The sequence below is a fragment of the Cervus elaphus genome, chromosome 19 (genome assembly GCF_910594005.1).
Source record: "Cervus elaphus chromosome 19, mCerEla1.1, whole genome shotgun sequence".
Lineage (NCBI taxonomy): Eukaryota > Metazoa > Chordata > Mammalia > Artiodactyla > Cervidae > Cervus > Cervus elaphus.
The window spans coordinates 35,720,439-35,740,127 of record NC_057833.1 but is presented as its reverse complement, the minus strand read 5'-3'; the positions used below and the strand labels follow the sequence as shown (position 1 = coordinate 35,740,127).

General features: G+C 41.7%; 1 pseudogene; it reads left to right on the top strand.

Annotated features, from left to right (window-relative positions):
* Positions 1-3,458: 3,458 nt before the first annotated feature.
* Positions 3,459-4,160, top strand: LOC122675184 (annotated as a pseudogene).
* Positions 4,161-19,689: the final 15,529 nt, after the last annotated feature.

The following is a 19,689-nucleotide window of genomic DNA, read 5'->3' as shown; positions in this document are numbered from 1 at the left end:
GTATATCTTTCCTTTTCTCCTTTGCTTTTTGTTTCTCTTCTTTTCACAGCTATTTGTAAGGCCTCCTCAGACATCGTTGTTAATATTACAGTAATAGTAACACTAACTAGAGGGTCTCAGAACAACTCTGGATATTTCACATATGCTACTATTACTTAGTTTTGGAGGTAATCTTACTGCCATTGTTTTCATTCTAGAGAGAAAGAAAATTCTCATAAACACCTAAGGGGAGAGAGCAGGTTATAACTGTAATGAACAGCCTTAGTAATAAAAGGAGAGGAAACACACACACACACAACCTCAAACCAAGAACACAGGTCCTTGCCAAGGATCTTGGTTACAAAAGGCAGTTGCATTCTTGGAAAATGAATGGAATGACTCTAGTCCCAGTAGATGTCTAGCAGTGTTCTGGGAAGACGTAGCCCTGGTCTCTGGGACACTCCCAGTGCATGTGCCAGAATAAACGCAGTCTATTGCTAGAGAAGTTCCAGATGAATGGGATTGATGGCCATGGAAATTTATGCTGATAAATCCTGGGGAGTATTTTCTCTTCTCTCAGCAGAACGTCTTCATTTAGATAGTTTTGGGGCTTAGAGTTTAAATATTAGTGTTTTCATTTTGCTTTGACAATTTGACTGAAATTTCTTCACTAGTGAATCTAATAGGGACTTTAAAATATTCGTATTAGAAAACATATTTTTGGTGAATTACAGACTTGGAAAACAAAATTAAAACTAGATTGATCAACTTGCTCTAAATTTGGCTCTTCCCTAGCTCCCTAGATGGCGAGATGGGACCACTCTAATCCCACTAGTTCAGAAGTGGCTCTTCCTACTATAGGATTAGAGTGAGGAAACTATTTTTGTTTTGGTTTCATCCAAAAAATTTCTTTTCCTTTCAGAATAGAAAGTTAAACACTTTATGCACAACTTTTTAAGGGCCCTTTCTAGCATTAAATGAGCGCTAAATGGAGGTATGCCATTTCCTGGTCTGAAGGCCTGGACCCCAGGTATTTTCCTCTTACCTCCGAGGAACAGTTGACGGTACCGGTAGTGAAAGCTTACCTTAAATCAGGTGCTGTGCTAAGAGCTTCATCTTATTCATTCCTCACAGGGAGACAAGAAAATGTCATTTTCATTTTCTTTAAATGCTACCATTTTCACTTGTGGACATTTTGTAGGTAAGTGCTTTGAGGTAAAAATTTCAAATGTGACCACCTCAACCAGGTGAAGAATCTGACTGAGAGAGTGAATGTTGGGAAGAGACCTCTTTTTGGGTGCTCATGTTTTCACTCCTGGCAATGACATCTAAAGGGACAGAGCTATGTATTTTTGCACAAAGAGGCAGGAAACATCTGGATAAATGAATTAGCACAAAGCCTGGCCCAGAAATGAAAACCAGAAGCTATGGGACAAAGAGGCCTGTGATTACAGTTACCAGAAGCAAAGGGGTGCCTTCCTCTCCAGCCTGATTAAGAACCCAAATAAGTCCAAACTTGTCCTTTATTCATCATCTATAGGTGCCACGCACGGTGCTGCATGCCTTATGATTGAATCCTCATTTACTCCTCACAATTACCCTTTAATGTAGGTGTTGTGAAGGCGGAAAGAAGCACAAGGCAATTCTACTGTCATCAAGATTATTTATTCAGTCTTATCTCTGCAGTCAACATTCAGCTCAGGGAAGTGGTGACTAAAGTAGAAATATAATGGTCCTTCCCTTGCAATGAAAATACTTCCATTGCTAAGTTACAGAAACTAGTCTCAGAAAAGAAAAACAGTTTTTTTCAGCCTGAGTATTCAAACTTTGGAGTTTTCTGGTGACCAGTCAGCATCTAAACAGAATTTGAATACATTTTTATGGCATTGGATTCAATAGAGAAAAACCTTTGAAACATGGAGAGAAATCAACTTCATTCAGGTTGAGATCCACATAGACTATCTTTGTAAAAGTGTTTTCTCCTATGATTTAGCTAAACTAAGAACTAGTTGAGTTTGCCCAGCTGGGAGAAAAATCAACTCAGAAAGGAATTTTCTCTAGGTGTTTTATTTATGAATTCAGCCATTCAAGTTCAACTACTTCCTATTACTAAACCAGGTTAAATTTGGACTTTATAATTTTAAGGCCTAAGTCACGTCATGGCATTTCTCTTCTAAAAACCCTCTAATGCCTCGGTGTGCTCAGTTACTTAGTTGTGTCCAATTCTTTGCAGTACTATGGACTGTAACCTGCCAGGCTCCTCTGCCCTCCAGGCTCCTCTGTCCATGGAATTTTACAGGCAAGACCCTGTAAACCCTGTAAACCCACTGGAGTGGGTTGCCATTTCCTGCTCCAGGGGATCTTCCTATCCCAGGGATTGAACCCGCATTTCTTGCGTCTCCTGCTTTGTGTATGTGTGCTGTTGTGTCTGACTCTTTGCGACCCCATGGACTATAGCCCACCAGGTTCCTCTGTCCATGGGATTTCCTAGGCAAGAATACTGGAGAGGGTTGCCATTTCCTCCTCCAGGGAATATTTCCGACATGAGGATCTTCCCGGCCCCGGGATCAAACCCACGTCTCATGCATTGTCAGGCATATTCTTTACCATGGAGTCATTGAGGAAGCCCAAAATGTCAAACAAACTTGGCTCACACAAGGATCAGGCTCGAACCTGTGACCTTGACGTTATTAGCACTGCACTCTAACCAACTAAGTTAACTGGCCAGGATCTCCTACATTGGCAGGCAGATTCTTTACCACTAGCACCACCTAGCAAGCCCCTTTAATGCCTCACCGCGTCCCTAAAACCAAAGTTCTCCTAAAATCCTATGTAGTTTGGTTCTGCATTACCGTGTTTCTCTCTCTAACTTCATCTGGTTTCTTCCTTTCTATTTTAATGCATCAATTCTACAGCTAAGAAGAGATTGCTCTCTGAATTCTCCCCACCTCTTTCAGTTTTCTCCATCAGAAGTCAGCAAATACAACAAATACATTTGGGTGGATCAAATGCCCATTTTTGTACAGCCAACAAGAATGGTGTTTACATTTTTAAATGGTTCAAAAAAGCCTCCAGAAAACTGTTTCATGACATGAAAATTATATGAAGTTCAAATTCTGGCATCAGTGAATAAAATTTTATTGGAACATAGCTGAGGCCATTTCAAGGGATCCCTAACATGTATTCTGAGCACAGAGGAGCCCTAGATACAGGAATTGTAGGAAAAAAAAAAAAAGGCTTTGCTAAGCCACATGTTTCCTTGTAACCTAGTGGTTGGTCACCTGTTTCCTCCAAGAGAATTTTGATGTGGTCTTTCTATATATGTGTTACATATGTATGTAAATAAGTATATAGATTATATTTAGTATAGAGAAGAACTATTAATCTTCATAATTTTACTATTAATAATCTTAGCAGGGTACCACTTTGGAGATTTTTGGCATATTTACTTCTAGTCTTTTATATATAAATTTACACATATATAGAGCTGTGTTGTAGAAATGGTGGAGAAGAAAACTTCGGTTCGCTCCCAGGACCCTGGTCAGCGGCGGGTGCTGGATCCGGCAGCCCGGCAGCGCCGCATCAACAGGCAGCTCGAGGCCTTGGAGAATGACAACTTCCAGGACGACCCCCACGCGGGCCTCCCCCACCTGGGCAAGCGGCTGCCTCAGTTTGATGACGACGCAGACACTGGGAAGAAAAAGAAAACACAAGGTGATCATTTTAAGCTCCTCAGGCCTTGCTGGGGGAGCAGAACTTGAGTGTGGCCGAGGGTCCTAACTACCTGACGGCCTGTGCGGGACCCCCATCCCGGCCCCAGCGCCCCTTCTGTGCTGTCTGCGGCTTCCCCTCCCCCTACACCCGGGTCAGCTGCGGTGCCCGGTACTGTACTGTGCGCTGTCTGGGCACCCACCAGGAGACCAGGTGCCTGAAGTGGACTGTGTGACCCTGGGCGTCTCCAGAGAGGAAGGCCCTGTGCATCGCCCGGCCTCGGAGAGAGCATCACTGAAAGAAAAGATGCTCCTCCCGGACCAGGAGGGCAGCGCAGCAAAGCCCGTGTCCTGTCCTCCAGGGAGACCAGCCTCACTTCCAGGGCCGGAGGCAGGGCGGTGCCTGAGCCCTCAGAGTGCAGTTGTAATAAAAGGTCTCCTGTGAGAAAACAAAAACAAACAAACAAAAAATTACATATATGTAATTACTTCTAAGCTTAGCTGTGAATTTTCTTTTTTAAATATTTATTATTTATTTGTTAATTTGACTGCCCTGGGTCTTAGTTGCAGCATGCGGGATCTCTGACCTTCGTTGTGTGTGGCTCATGTGTCCTTTTGGTTGTGGTTGTGACATGGGATCTCCTAGTTGTGGACTGTGGGATCTAGTTCCCTGAACAGGGATCGCCCCAGGGATCCCTGCATTGGGAGCATGGAGTCTTAGCCACTGAACCACCAGGGAAGTCCCTCAATTTTCATTAAATATTTTTATCTAGAAGAAAATACTAATTCTCACTCTCCTAGATATCCTCACTTCAAAATTACCTTTAAAATATCATTTTTAGCCTAAATGATAGGATATATATTTATTCTTGAAAATTTAGGTAGTAAATATAAATAAGGAAAATGAAATTGCTGTCAGTCTCCTCACCCATAGACAAGCACCAGTAATATTTAGTTACACATAAACATTCGTATTTAATATCCATTGTCTCAAACCTCCTAGGTTTCCTGGATCTACCTCCAAAACTTCAGTAGATGCCAGACTCAGCAGACCCTGTATTAGGAGCTATGCTGAAAATCAGAAAGTAGAATGCCAAGTAAATCTACTTGGCAAAAAACCTCTAGCCAATGCTAAAATGACTGAAAACATGCTCAAATTTGTCTGTCTCTCCTGAGTAAGAGGGAGAAACTTCATGACACATATAGCCCAGAGGTTTCTCCATAAATATACAGTCTTACTGCACATGCTGTTTTTACGGCTTGCTTTCCCCACTCAGCAATATATCATGAATAGCTCCCCACTTAATGTTATCATAATTCTTCTAAAATGTGTTCTTTAATAGTTGTGGAATATTCCATTCTAAAGATAAAAACATAATTGGTTTAGTCCCCTCTACTAATGAACACTCAGGTTGTTTGTAAACTTTAATCTGTTCTAATAATCATAAGAATCATTGGGCATTGTTTCCAATAGTATAAATGTGGACTTGCTTGGTTCCACTGTATGCAGACAGTAAGGGGTTGATGCATGTTTCCAAGATTGCTTAGAACAAGGTTAAATTCTCACTTTAGCCTACCTAGGTTATTATCATTTTACAAAAAACCCTTTGTCAGTTGAATAAACAAAGCAATTCTATCTCATTGATGTTATAACTTGAAGCTGGTTGATAACTAAGGAGATTGAACGTATCTTCATATGCTTATTAGTCATTTCTACTTCTTTTGTGAACTGCCTATGTCCTTTGTCTTTTATTTATTAATGTGCAAGTGCTCATTTTACATCAAGGACACTAACTTCTGTAGTATGGGTGCATGCTCAGTCGCTTCAGTGGTGTCCGACTCTTTGTGACCCCATGGTCTGCAGCCCACCAGGCTCCTCTGTTCACGGGATTCTCCAGGAGAGAATACCGGAGTGGGTTGCCATGCCCTCCTCCAGGAGATCTTCCAGACCCAGTGATCAAACCCATATTTCCTGTGGCTCCTGAACTACAGGGAGATTCTTTACTGCTGAGCCACTGGGTGTATATGCTGTGAATATTTCCCTCAGCTTCCATTTGTCTTGTAATTTTTTTAATGGTGTATTCTATCATTATTTCTCCTTGTTTTATTCTTAGAAACTTCCCCCCCCCCACACCAACACACACACACATCAAGATTCCATGAGGCGAATAGCCCAACAGTCTGTGTTTCTAATCACTATGCCTTACAGCCCTCCACAGAAGGTACAGACTTAGCTATTGCATCAACATTGCTTCTATGGGAAAGCCCAAGACCTTCAATACTGGGTGTACCAGACCCAGGGGATGAAACCCCTATGTAAGGCCTGCTTGTTGCTCACCAAACCCAGCAGTAGGACTTCTCAAGTTACGATGACAGTAAAGATGGGGATGTCAGAGGAGCACAAGGCCCTAAGTGAACGCCGTACCAAACATGTGCAGAGATGCCACTCGTGGAGGAAATCAGAGGGTCAACTTCCTCATTCCCAGGCTGGTGTGATGGCTCCAGGTATGAAACAACAGCTGCAAGTTATGTGATGGAAGCTTCCTGGGGGTCAGCCCTGAGCCAGTTCTGACTGTGTCTGCATCACTCACTGGCTCCTCACTGACCTGTGCAGGAGGGTCTAGTGTCCTCACTTTACAGATGAGGAAACCAAGGCCTGAGAGGTCCAGTCACCCCACACTGGCAGCAGCACAGCCAGTGCAACCGAGGCTGGGCTTGCTGATGCCCAGCTGAGAGAGGAACTTGTCCTGAGGGCAAAACATTGGCGAGCTCAACAGCGCTGAGCCTCAGTTTTTTCACACTCCAAAATCTTGGCACATCTGACTGTGGGGATGAAGTAAGACTAGGTCCTCTACTATCCCTCCTCACTCTAAGATCATTCTATAAATGTATTTCTGTTGATGATGTGGTTTTTGGTCTAATTTCACCTTGCTTCTTATTTCTCACAAGAAAAGAAGCAAAGGTCATAGGCCTTTCGGTTAATGTGTGAATGCATGCACAGTAGCATGGCAAGGAGAAGGACTCAGCGTGGGCTGGAGAGGTCATGGAGGTGAGATCTGAACTGTCCTCTGTAAGAGGTGAGGACTTGCAGCAAGACAGGAGGGTGATCCAGGAAGGAGGAAACAGGAGCAGGGGCTAGGAGCCCTGGCTATACACAGGGCCCTGTGGGAACCAGGCTGCTGGGGCAGGGTCTGGTTGGGAAGTATGGGAGGCAGGGGGAGTCCAAATGCAGGGGATGATCATTGTGCCAGGCGGTGGTGGGACCCAGGGAAAGGTGCAGGAGACTGAGTTGACTGACAGTGTAGGGAATGTCAGGAGCCTGTTTCATTCAGCACAGAATAGGTCCTGAGGCTTCAGACTTATAAAAACATGCTCTTAGTTTCACATCCTTCTTCTGCTTGATTAGATGTTCCATTATTGCTTAATAAATTCCGAGAAGTTAATACTCTAAATAGTAACAACATGAAACACTATGGACCCATGCAATGACTGTTGAAATCATTGCTCTTTTTAAATTAATTTATTTTAATTGGAGGCTAATTACTTTACAATATTGTAGTGGGTTTTGCCATACATTGACATTAATCAGGCATGGGTGTACATGTGTTCCCCATCCTGAACCCCCCTCCCATCTCCCTCCCCATCCCATCCCTCAGGGTCATCCCAGTGCACCAGCCCTGAGCACCTTGTCTCATGCATCCAACCGGGACTGGCAATCTGTTTCACATTTTTTTTGAGCATTAATTTAACAATCTGATGAAATAGACACTCTCCTGGTTTTAAGGAAGTTAACTCTTGAGAATTTTGCTCAGTGGCCGAACTTCCATCTGTTCCTTCGTCTCTCCTTCTGTGTCTGTTTCTGGTCTCTATGATCACTTGTTTGTTTTCTAACATTTTCTTTTTTCCATAAGAACTATTTCAACTGCTTTATGGGAGTAGATAGAACACAAATAAATTATTATTGAAATTTCCCTATATGGTCTTCAATATCTCATTATACTGAATAATGACAAAAGTCTTCATACATAAAACCTTTTGGACAGAAAATCTGAAGTCCTTTGTACAGCCAACTTATTAAACCTAATTCAAGTTAACAATCCCTGTGTTTGTAGGTATAGCATTTTAAGGATTAAAAATGTGGGAATTTTTTTGGTTAATGTGCATTATTTTATTTGAGCTACTAACTTCCTGACAGTGAGCTCTTTTTTTTTTTTCTTTTTCGTCTCAAATACCTGGCACAGTACCTATGGTATAGGTAGGTTTCCAACAAACTCTTACTGAAAGAATGAATGAATAAAGTAAGAAATAACAATTCTGTGAACAGAAATATGTACTAATCATTATTCTGTTTCACTGAGGAAGAAGCAGTGCTGTGCTGGAGTCATGATGACACAGGGTGGGACTCGGGACCCATTACTACACTGCTGGCACCTGAACGAACAGGTCTATGCAACAGAACACAAACTCTATGGGACTAAAAATGACTGCATGCACATGCGGTTGGGGCAAGTCATGAACAATAGGTACAAAGAAGGCCAAAACCCAATTGTCACTTCCGAGGTGACAGGAGCAAGGGTACTATGTGTGATCCCTACACATGCAGCGTGGCCAATGGCATGGGCAGAGCACCCAAGCCACGCTTTTGCTGAATCCACTTATCTGCCCATACTCTCACCTCATTTAAGGAAACAGCTCTTTCCCCCGCCACCGCAACACACACTCAGGGAGTGAGCAAGGGTACCTCTTGTTTTTGTTCCCTCCTGCTGTAGCACAAATCCCAATAAAGCCATGCTCAAATTCCTTCTCTGACCTCTAATCAATTTATATATATATAATATAATATATAATAATATTATAAGACATATATATAATATGTAAAAATACATATATAAAAATATATATAATATAATAATATATGATAATAAATATTATATATATATATATATAAATTTATATTGATTAAAGAGTCCAAGGACCCTGGTTGCTAACAATGGCACTTATTTCTTCCATTAAGTGACTTCACCTTGGCAGCTTGATACTGGCCACTGTGGGAGTACCAAGAAAGTAAGCAAAGACTAAGTCAGTACTCCTTCCCCTCCAACCCTTGAGAGCCAGTTTTAAAATATTTGCCAACATACCATTGAAATCAGGATTCGGACTAGTTAAGTGATTTGACTGAGGTTAAAGTGCTGGCTGAGAAGTCAAGTCCAGGCTCCTGGCTCTAAGACTAGAGGCCATTAGGGAAATTGATGAGTCAAGGACGAAAGAGCAGCCAGTTTCTGACTCTGCAGCGCAGCTCCGTAAGTGGCAGAAACTGTATCTCCAGGACGTGAAACACAGCAGGCCCTTTCATAGCAATGGTGATGGACAGAGCATGAAGACCTAAGTTCTTTAAAGTACCATAATGCTCTACAATCCTTGTACCACCAGTTCCCTTAGTAAAGACTCAGGGCTTGTCTTTGCCTATTTGTCCATTTGGCATTTCACTGCCTTTATTTTTCCATGTCAGTGAATAGAAACCTACCCTGTATGTATCTTGTGAAGAAAGTAATGGTTTATGTAGGTGTGGATTTTGTGGCTGGACACAGTTGGCAGGTCTCAAGTGGCCAACAATGAGAAATGGTGACTAACCCAAGTTTCTGCTCGGTCCCACCTCCATGCTAAGTTGGAATTTAAAGTCTTTGGACTAAGGCTGAATCAAGAACTAATTCTCTAAATGTATTCTTTGTGGAGGGATACCCCAAGTATCTTTGCCCATGATGTGAGCTAAAGTTTCAAAGCTTATGTCACAGTCACAAAACATGAGAAGACAGCCATTCAGTAGTTCCCCCCACCTCCCCCCCGGCACCTCCCCCCCCCCCCCCGCGTGGAGGAGATGAACAAATTAGAAGCCATCAAATTTGGATTGATAAGTGATATAACAATGGAGAGAACACATAATTTTCCACACATAAAATGAGGGTGATAAATTCATACTTTAGGTTGTTCTCTTCCTTCTTAGGCAGATAGGGTAAGCTATTACCATGAATTGGAAGCATTTATATCATTAACAAGATTAATGAAACATTTATACCATTAGCAGGAAGCATATATGCTTCTCAGCATTACTTGCTACAATGTGTTTCCTGAGAAAAATCTACAAAATTGAAATTACAAGCTTTCCAATAGATTCTGGGTGATTTGTGACTTCTGGTAATATGCTCATTTGGCTCCTGGACTAGTTTTAGCAGGGGCAAATTTGTTTAATGAGGAGTAGATCACCAGATGGAGAAGGCAATGGCACCCCACTCCAGTACTCTTGCCTGGAAAATCCCATGGACGGAGGAGCCTGGTAGGCTGCAGTCCATGGGGGTCGCTAAGAGTTGGGCACGACTGAGCAACTTCACTTTCACTTTTCACTTTCATGTATTGGAGAAGGAAATGGCAACCCACTCCAGTGTTCTTGCCTGGAGAATCCCAGGGACGGGGGAGCCTGGTGGTTTATGGGGTTGCACAGAGTTGGACACGACTGAAGTTACTTAGCTTAGCTTAGATCACCAGAAGAAGCTAATGGGGGAAAAAACCTTAGACTATAGGAATCTATGTAGCATTAATAATTTACAGGTACTTTTATCTTTCTTTTTCCATCCCTGGACAAGAGCCAATAATTGTCCTACCATGAAACTTGAAAGACTAAAAGTAGAAGGTAGAAAGTAGTAAAACTGATTTTTACTGTGGCTTCCAAGAGGACCGTTTTAAGTTCATAGCTTTTACCTGCCACTTTAATCTTTAATACTGATGATTCATCGATATTTTGAATATCAGATTGATTTTTTTCATGAAGATGACAGTTCTTTTTCCTAATTCATATGAAACTATCCAGACTAGAATAAGAGGCCTATAATTTGAGAATGTTTCCATAGAGATGATATACGGCCATTCAGAGGGGCAGATTATCACTAGAGTCCTTTTTTTCCCCAACAAGGAGGAACCTGGCATCACAGTGGAATGATTAAATGACTTAGTGTTTTCCTGACAGTCATATAATATCTGTTGATTGCAGTCCCCTTGTCTTCCCTTTCGATTACATTAGTGCCTTTATGGAACTTGGGGTTTGTTTTTGTTTGGGCCAGGATCACAGTACAGTAGGAGAATACTTTGGATCCCTCTAGTGGTCACTTTTTCAAATTGCAGTTCTCCACTCAAAGGTTTATGGAATTTAGTGGGTTACCATCGAAACAAAATTTTTTTAAGTGAAAATATGTATTGCATTAGTAAATGTAAATGTTTTTTGGTGAAACTTTGTTTCTTATATATATATAATTCAGAGTAAAGATCACTTTCCAGTCAGCAATGTTTAGCACCAGTGGGCTACCTACAGCAGGATGCGATTAGGGTGAGGGGAGCGAGGCAGGGCTAAGTAAGTGTGGAGTTGGAGCCTGTCTCTATTTTAAAACTTTGATGTTTCATTCACCATGGGTTTTTTGCGTTGTTTTTGATTTTTTAAAAGTACTTCTTTAAAATATTATTTAGATTAGAATGAGTGGAGGAGAGTCACACAGCACTGAGCATTCTGCCCACAGCTGGATATTGCCGATTGTGGAGGTACTGTCTGCCTGTTGTGTTATGTTTCTCCAGCAGCCCAGCAGGAGTTGTAGAGAAGATGGGAATGACCCAAGGTCTGGGGTTGCTGGGATGGAAGGACAGGAATGAGGCAGAAGAGGGCAAAGGTGCCAGGTGACCCTGCATCTGAGACAGGGAGGTGGGTAGAAGAAAAGTCAGGAGATGGCTGGATGGGCCAGAGGTGTTAGGGGTGGGCAGAGGATTCCAGATGAATGTTTAGAGGTTGTGGTTGAAGAGGGAGTGGACTGGACTTTGAAATTTCAGAAGAAGTACAGTTCTAAGTGAAGCCACATAAATGACTTTCCTGCTGGTATGTTGTCCTCAGTGTGTGGGAGGAAATGTAAACAAACTGGCATCTACACCATAAAACAAGGGTTCCTTGGACTTCTGAGTGTCACCTGTCTACTAGGTAAGATGTAGAAATATAGTTTCTCTGAGATTGGATGTTGTTAATGTATTACAATGATGGTCAGGAACAGTGGTTAAGAAACAAATAGATGGATGCAAAAATGCACATTTTAAAATTCAAACCCACTGGCTTTCTCTAGTTAAAATTACTCTGGTCTAGATTTAGTGCTGCTGCGCCTTCTGGAAGATGCCTTCCCCAACCCCACCCAAGCCCAACCTTGAGAGCCCCCCGGGCTCCCAGCACAGCTTTCACTGTTTGCTCCAGGTCTGTCTTCCCACTTGAGCTCCATGACAGGCCTTGTCTGCCCTGCCTTCTGACTGTCTCTCTCGACCTTTGTTACCCCATCTTAACTTTCTGATGAACCAGCCCTTTAAAATAATTCCTCTTGTTTTGACTTGTCCTTCTTCTTCCCCTGAGTTGACTGTTCTTCAGGCCTTTGTCAGCTCCCCCTCCTCCAGAGTTCACCTGTGTTCATAGCTGCCATCATCTTTACCATCAGGGTGTCCACCCAACCTCCAGTGCTGTCTGCCTCCAGACGCAGACCACCTGCTGTCTTTCCAACACCTCTGTCAACACAGCCTAAAAGTTAGCCTGTTCACTCCTCACTTCTGACTCAGGAAACCAGTTTTCTCACTTCTGTTAGTAATGCTTTGTCAACAGGAATAATCAGCAATCTATAACAGGAATAGAAAGGAGTTTTATTTGAGCAAAAGAAAGTTTGAGTTTTAATTTTAGTTTTTTTTTTATTTTAGTTTTAATTGAGCAAAAATTAGTTTTATTTGAGAATTGTTTCTCAAGCACCTGAAAGCCATTCCTCTGATGTGGAATCATCAGGGAAGACAGACTCCTAATTTTAAGATTGCCAGTAGTCAGACACAGCTGGCCTAATCACACTGATACTCATCCACTCTTACCCACATTTTGTAATTCCAGTTCACTTCCCTGACTACTTGAACCCCCAACCACTGCCCCTCCCTGCTCCCCCATTCTCTCTTTAAAAGCACCCTGTCACCTCTGCACAAATCAAGGTGGAGCTCAGCTCATCCCTTTTGTTATTATTGTTACTGGATAAAACCTGTGTCCACCGCTTTAACTAAAACCTGACTTTATTTTTGACACCTGAAACAAAAGATTGCTCCTCCTTCTGAGACTATCTAAATTCTGTTAATCCTCAAGCACTTCTGAAATTCTATGATTCATTCAACCCTCTCTGATCTCTGATCCTCAGGACACGCCTACTGGGCCTGCCATTGGTGGTGCCCAAGTTAACCCTGACCCACCTGTACCTTACAGGGATGTGCTGGGTTTTTTCCTGTGATTTTGTCTTGACTCCAATTACTTGTTTCCAATATTTTGAGGGTGACCACTATTAGTTTGTTATTTTCCTTTGTGTCTAGTATAAGTACTTACATAGAAAGTACTCAAATACTTACAGGATGAATTGAAGTACTGGAAACTGCCATAGTTTAACTATAAACTAAAATGCAGTCTTTGTCATCTTAATTACAATTTTGACCAATATAGTTGGTTCTGCATATATATTATGATCACAAACGTAGACTCAACAAAGAAATGACTTATCAGCAGGGGTGAGATAGAATAAATGAGAGGTGACTGTAGGTAAACTACTTTTGTCCAGAAAAGGTTAAAGGACTCCCTTGTATATTTTTGAACAGTTGTGAGGTTCCAAGACTTGGAGTGGGGTCTACCACCTGTTTCCCCAAATTCCTTTACTCTCCTCTTCTTTATCCTTCTGATGACTGTCCCCTATTTAAAAAGAGGATATAAATCTGTCTCCAGTCCAAACACAGATAAACCCAAGTTATGTTCCAGATATTTGCATATTTTCATCTATTCTCTCCTATGATCTTTCCTGTTTCCTATTTTCACCAGGCTCTGAAGTCACATGTAATTTTTATACCCCCTCAGTAACAGTACATTGATATTCATCCCCAATTTGCAGATTAAACCACCAGATCAGCGTGTAGGGAGGGGTGTCTGAGGTCACATGATAACCAGGTAGCTCTAAACCAGGTAGCCCTGGAGTTTCTAACCTGCTGATTGGTCACCTAGCCGCACTTCCGTCGCAAAGGAAGCTGATTCTACAGCATTCTCTTGTGGAGAGTCGCTGAGCTCACACTCATTGTTGGGATCTCTTTGTTTCCTGTAAGCTCAGCATTTCTTTCTCCAGGTCAGGCAGGCCTGTGGGCCTCCTCCAGTTCCCTCCCCTGCAGTTTGAATAGGAAGCTAGAGGATGTACTCTAGAGAAGCTTTAGGACCATGGAACAGGAAGGGTGGGCCTTGATTGCCTGTTGGTGGTCTCTAGCAGCAAAGCCTGGCCTGGGGAAACGTCATTTAGTTGTAACAAGTGAATTCAGATCATGGTGTTTTTTTGGGGTGTCAAATTATACCCAGAAACAGATACTGTCTTTATCAGTAGTTTAATTAACACTCGCTCACTGTGGGATTTATAATTTCACCAGACAGTGGCATACAGGATAACAACTCTTAATAAGCCAATAAATAAAGGAACACTCCAAACAAATGATAGATTAATTACACTATTGTTGCAGGCAAAGTGAGATGACAAAATCCAAATTCAGTCGAGGTACACGTTTTCTCTGATGTTAGTTCTCAGGAGAGTGGGCTTAACCAATTGAGAGCTGAGGTCCAGCTACCTGCGAACCTAAAGTGAAAAGTCCTGAGTTGCTATAGCAGGTTGCAGAGAACGAGGGCGGGGGTATTAGAGGCAAGATGATCTTGACTGGGCACTTCAGGCTTTCCCCACTACAGTTAAGAGTGGCCTTTACCACCTCAGGAGTCAAGACCCCAAGGTCTTGATGAAATAAAATTATTTTAAGCCAGGACAAGAAAAAACAATTCAAACATAAAATTCTCTCCCTGCTTCTTTCTACTACTAGCTCCTTCCTTTTCATGTGCGTTGTGCAACTGCATTTTACATTAACCAGATCTTCTTAGAAGACACAAGAATGCCTGCTTTACCAAAAAGAGCAATTTCCTCTTGGTGCCAGCAAGGTAACTCCTTAGGAGAAAATATTCCTTTTTAAAAAAATCCTGTAAGGGGTCACGATCACCCACTATTCCCCTTGTATGTGCAGATGTGGAATATGTAAACTGTTAATTTGTTATTTTGATTAAAAAATAAAATAAAAAACCCTTTGTTTTGAAAAGTGTGCAACTGTGCTTTCACTTCTAACAGGTGAAACAAGTCAGTTCTTAGAGCTTTATGAAAGACTGTGTCATCAAGTCATCTTAGATAAAACTTTCTATTTCTTTTTAGATCAACTCTTAGCTAATTTTTTGTTGACAGTCTTCAGAGAGCTGGACCAGCAAAAGTTAGCTTTGCCTAGATCAGAACTTTCAGATTTTCCAGACACAATCTGGGTATTTTTAGTACAAATGTCCCCTCATCTTAGTTGCTTCTTCATGTGTTTATGCTAATAACCCCTCAGTTCAGCCCCTCTGCTGAAAGGCAATACCGAAGAATGTTCAAACTGCTGCACAATTGCACTCATCTCACACGCTAGCAAAGTAATGCTCAAAATTCTCCTGGCCAGGCTTCAACAGTACTTGAACCATGAACTTCCAGATGTTCAAGCTGGATTTAGAAAAGGCAGAGGAACCAGAGATCAAATTGCCATCTCTTGGATCATCGAAAAAGCACACGAGATACAGAAAAACATCTACTTCTGCTTTATTGACCACACCAAAGCCTTTGACTCTGTGGATCACAACAAACTATGGAAAATTCTTAAAGAGATGGGAATATCAGACTACCTGACTTGCCTCCTGAGAAACCTGTATGCAGGTCAAGAAGCAAGAGTTAGCACTGGACATGGAACAACAGACTGGTTCCAAATCAGGAAAGGAGTATGTCAAGGTTATATATTGTCACCTGCTTATTTAACTTCTATGCAGAGTACATCATGCGAAATGCCAGGCTGGATGAAGCACAAGCTGGAATCAAGGTTGCCAGGAAAAGTATCAATAACCTCAGATATGCAGATGACACCACCCTTATGGCAGAAAGTGAAGAACTAAAGAGCCTCTTGATGAAAGTGAAAGAGAAGAGTGAAAAAACTGGCTTAAAGCTCAACATTCAGAAAACTAAGATCATGGCATCCGGTCCCATCACTGCATGGCAAATAGATGGGGAAACAGTGGAAACAGTGGCTGACTTTATTTTTCTGGGCTCCAAAAGCACTGCAGATGGTGATTGCAGTCATGAAATTAAAAGGCGTTTACTCCTTGGAAGGAAAGTTATGACCAACCTACACAGCATATTAAAAAGCAGAGACATTACTTTGCCAACAAAGGTCCATCTAGTCGAGGCTATGGTTTTCCCAGTAGTCATGTATGGATGTTAAGTGTTGGACTATAAAGAAAGCTGAGCACTGAAGAATTGATGCATTTGAACTGTGGTGTTGGGGAAGACTCTTGAAAGTCCTTTGACTGCAAGGAGATCTAACCAGTCCATCCTAAAGGAAATCAGTCCTGAATATTCATAGGAAAGACTGATGCTGATGCTGAAACTCCAATACTTTGGCCACCTGATGTGAAGAACTGACTCATTTGAAAAGACCCTGATGCTGGGAAAGATTAAAGGCGGGAGGAGAAGGGGACGACAGAGGATGAGATGGTTGGATTGCATCACTGACTCGATGGACATGAGTTTGAGTAAGCTCTGGGAGTTGGTGATGGACAGGGAAGCCTGGTGTGCTGCAGTCCATGGGGTCGCAAAGAGTCGGACACGACTGAGTGACTGAACTGAATGGAACTCAGCCCCTCTCCAGCTGGTCTCTATGTGCTCCTTAACCCAGAGATGAGATGATAACACCCTGACACAGTTGATTTCATTCTTAATGTGGAAACTTTACATTTAAAAGCAACTATTTTTTGTTTGTTTGTCTTTGTCATAAACAAGTGGGTTAAAACAATCTAAGTTATAGACAAGTGGGTTTGAAATCATGTCAAATCAACATACAACACATGAGAGGAGGAGGCTCTTGCTTTGTGTTGGGAAAGGCTGCCTGGTGACTATATTCACCTTAGAAGAGTTGGGTGTTCTTTTGTCATGAAAGAGAAGCTGAGTACTATAAAAGAGGAGTTTACCTTTCCTAGATCTTCCCTTCATTACATCAACACGGTCAATGGCATTGTTATGGTTAATGCAAACAGTGGCCAAACAATTGAAGTTGCTGTAGATGGGAAGGCTTGGTTTTAGAGCTTCAACTACATTGAACTGAGGAGAATGACCAACTGTTCTGATTTGCCCAGAACTGTTGCGTTAGCACTGGAAGTCCTGCATCTCTGGAAACAGGTACAGAAATAGTCCCAGTTTTAGGCAATAAATGCTTAAGGTTGGGGGAAAAGTATAAATCCTTGTGGCAGCTTCCCAAATAGCTGAAAGTGACACTATTTTTAGCATCAAATAGATATGGCATAGATGATCTGTCTTCCAGAGTTGGGGTTGCTTTCCTGCTGTTGTTGTTCTTGCATGCTGATGTTGACAGTCATGATTTGCAGTTTGCAATAATTGATTATCTACTTGTATATTACTCTAAGTGATGCACCTGAAGTGTACAACTTAAATGTACTTTGAATATCAGTGTTAGTGGTTGTCTTTGGCTTGGACTGTAGATTGACTATTGTGCTTTGTGTTGAGATAGTACGAGTTTAATTTCGACACTATGACAGTATTTGCCAAGAGTTCAGACAATGATCATGAGAAGGACAACCATACCAAAGCTGGCATGATGTAAACATCACTTTAAAAGAAGGCTAAAGGATTGCATTATTTTTAGTGACAGATGGAAGGACAATTACAATTGGGTTAGGAAATTTAATAACCAAAACAGTCCATTCTCCACAATAGAAGGAGAAGGATTTGGGATTGGGCTTTGCTATGATTTGAATGTTTGGATCTTCCCCAAATTCGTATGTTGAAGTCCTATACCAAATGTGATGGTATTAGTAGCTGGGGCCTTTGGGAGGTGATTAGGTCCTGAGGGTGGAACCCTCATGAATACGATTAGTGCCCTTATAGAAGAGGCCCAAGAGAGCTCTCTTTCCCCTTCTACTATGTGAGGATACAATGAGAAGTCTTTGACCAGGAACGGGGTCCTCACTTGACTATGCTGGCACCCTGATCTCAGACTTCCAGCCTCCAGAACTGTGATCAATAAATTTCTGTTTTTTTAAATGTAAGTCTGTAGTATTTTGTTATAGCAGTCCCAACAGATTAAGGCAGGCATGTGAAGAATCAGATGTGAAATCATTTATGGATACTGGGAAAAAAACAACATCTGATTTCTTGGAAGTGCCTAGAAATGAAGTATTCTGTGAGTAGAATTTTGACAGTACAGGTGAAAAAGTTTCCCCTACAAGATCCCAGAATAGACCTACATAAATATAGTCAATTTTATTGATCCAATCTTTGACAAGGTGCAAAGGAAATGCAATGGAGAAAAGATCGTCTTTTCTAAAAATAGTGCTGAAACAATTTGATATCACATGGAAAGAAATAAATCTAGACCTTGTATTTTCAGAAAAATTAACTAAAAATGGATTTACAGAACTACATATTAAACACAAAAATATAAAACACCTAGAAAATAACACAGGAAAAAATCTTGCTGACTTTAGGTTTGGTGATAACTTTTAGATGCAAAACCAAAGGTAGGAAAGCTATTGACTTTGGACTTTATCCCAGGTAGAAAGGAAAGCTATTTACTAATTTAAATTTTTATGAGATCACCCTGAGGGCCAAGTAGTACATAGGTTGGATAAAGTTAAGACCGAGGGCAGGGAGACAAATTTGGAAACCATTGCCAAATGATCTCCAAATCTGTTGTGCTGTGCTTAGTCACTCAGTCATGTCTTATCCTTTGTGACCTCAAGGACTGTAGCCCACCAGGCTCCCCTGTCCATGCAGAATCTCCAGGCAAGAATACTAGAGTGGGTTGCCATGCCCGCCTCCAGGGGATCTTCCCAACCCAGGGATTGAACCCAGGTCTCTCGCATTGCAGGCAGATTCTTCACTGTCTGAGCCACCAGGGAAGCCCAGATAAGAGAAGGAGGTACAAGGTAATGAGCTAAACATTACTGGAACAAGATGGTTAAGTTTGCTTTTGAACATATTGAAGTGCCAGAGTCCTCAGATTGATAGCCAGGGAGAGGTCAGTCTAGTACTTGGAGAAGCACACAGGAAGAATGACAAGAGGATAGCAGAGGGCCACATAAGTAGGAGGAAGAAAAGTGAGAGTGTAGCCCCGGGAGGCAGAAGTGTCCAGGAGGAAGCTATTGCATTCAAGAAACTAATCAAACGTGCCTTTAGGTGGAGATAATGGTTGACTTTGGTCCTGAATAAAATCCACATTATTAAATAGGGCTGTGCAGGTTTTTTGGTAAAGTCAATAATTATATCAACGCAGGGCTTCCCAGGTGGCTCAGTGGTAAATAATCTGCCTGCCAATGCAGGAGCCTTGGGTTTGGCCCCTGGGTCAGGAAGATCCCCTGGAAAAAGAAATGGCAACCCACTTCAGTATTCTTGCCTGGAGAATCCCTTGGACAGAGGAGCCCGGGGAGGCTACAGTCTATGGAGTCACAAAAGAGTAGGACACAACTTAGTAACTAAACGACAACAACAAATAGCAACTCCATGTTATTGTTATGGAAAAAGAAATCTATTGATTAATTAGTTTATTAACAAAAACCTTGTTGTTGAGCAGTTACATGATGTGTACCAGGAAATGTTTGTCATACCAGAAGAGGGAGGAATTTTACATTTTTGCTTCTTTCTTCTTGAAGAAGCGGATATTGTTTAGTAGATGGTACTGGTGAAATCTGCAATTGCTCAGTCTTCATGCTACTGACAAGCAGCAGCTAACTTGGAACTATTAAACCTTTTTATGAAAAGCCATGTTCATTGTATCTTTTGTGTATAATTTTATAACTGGAGTAAAATAT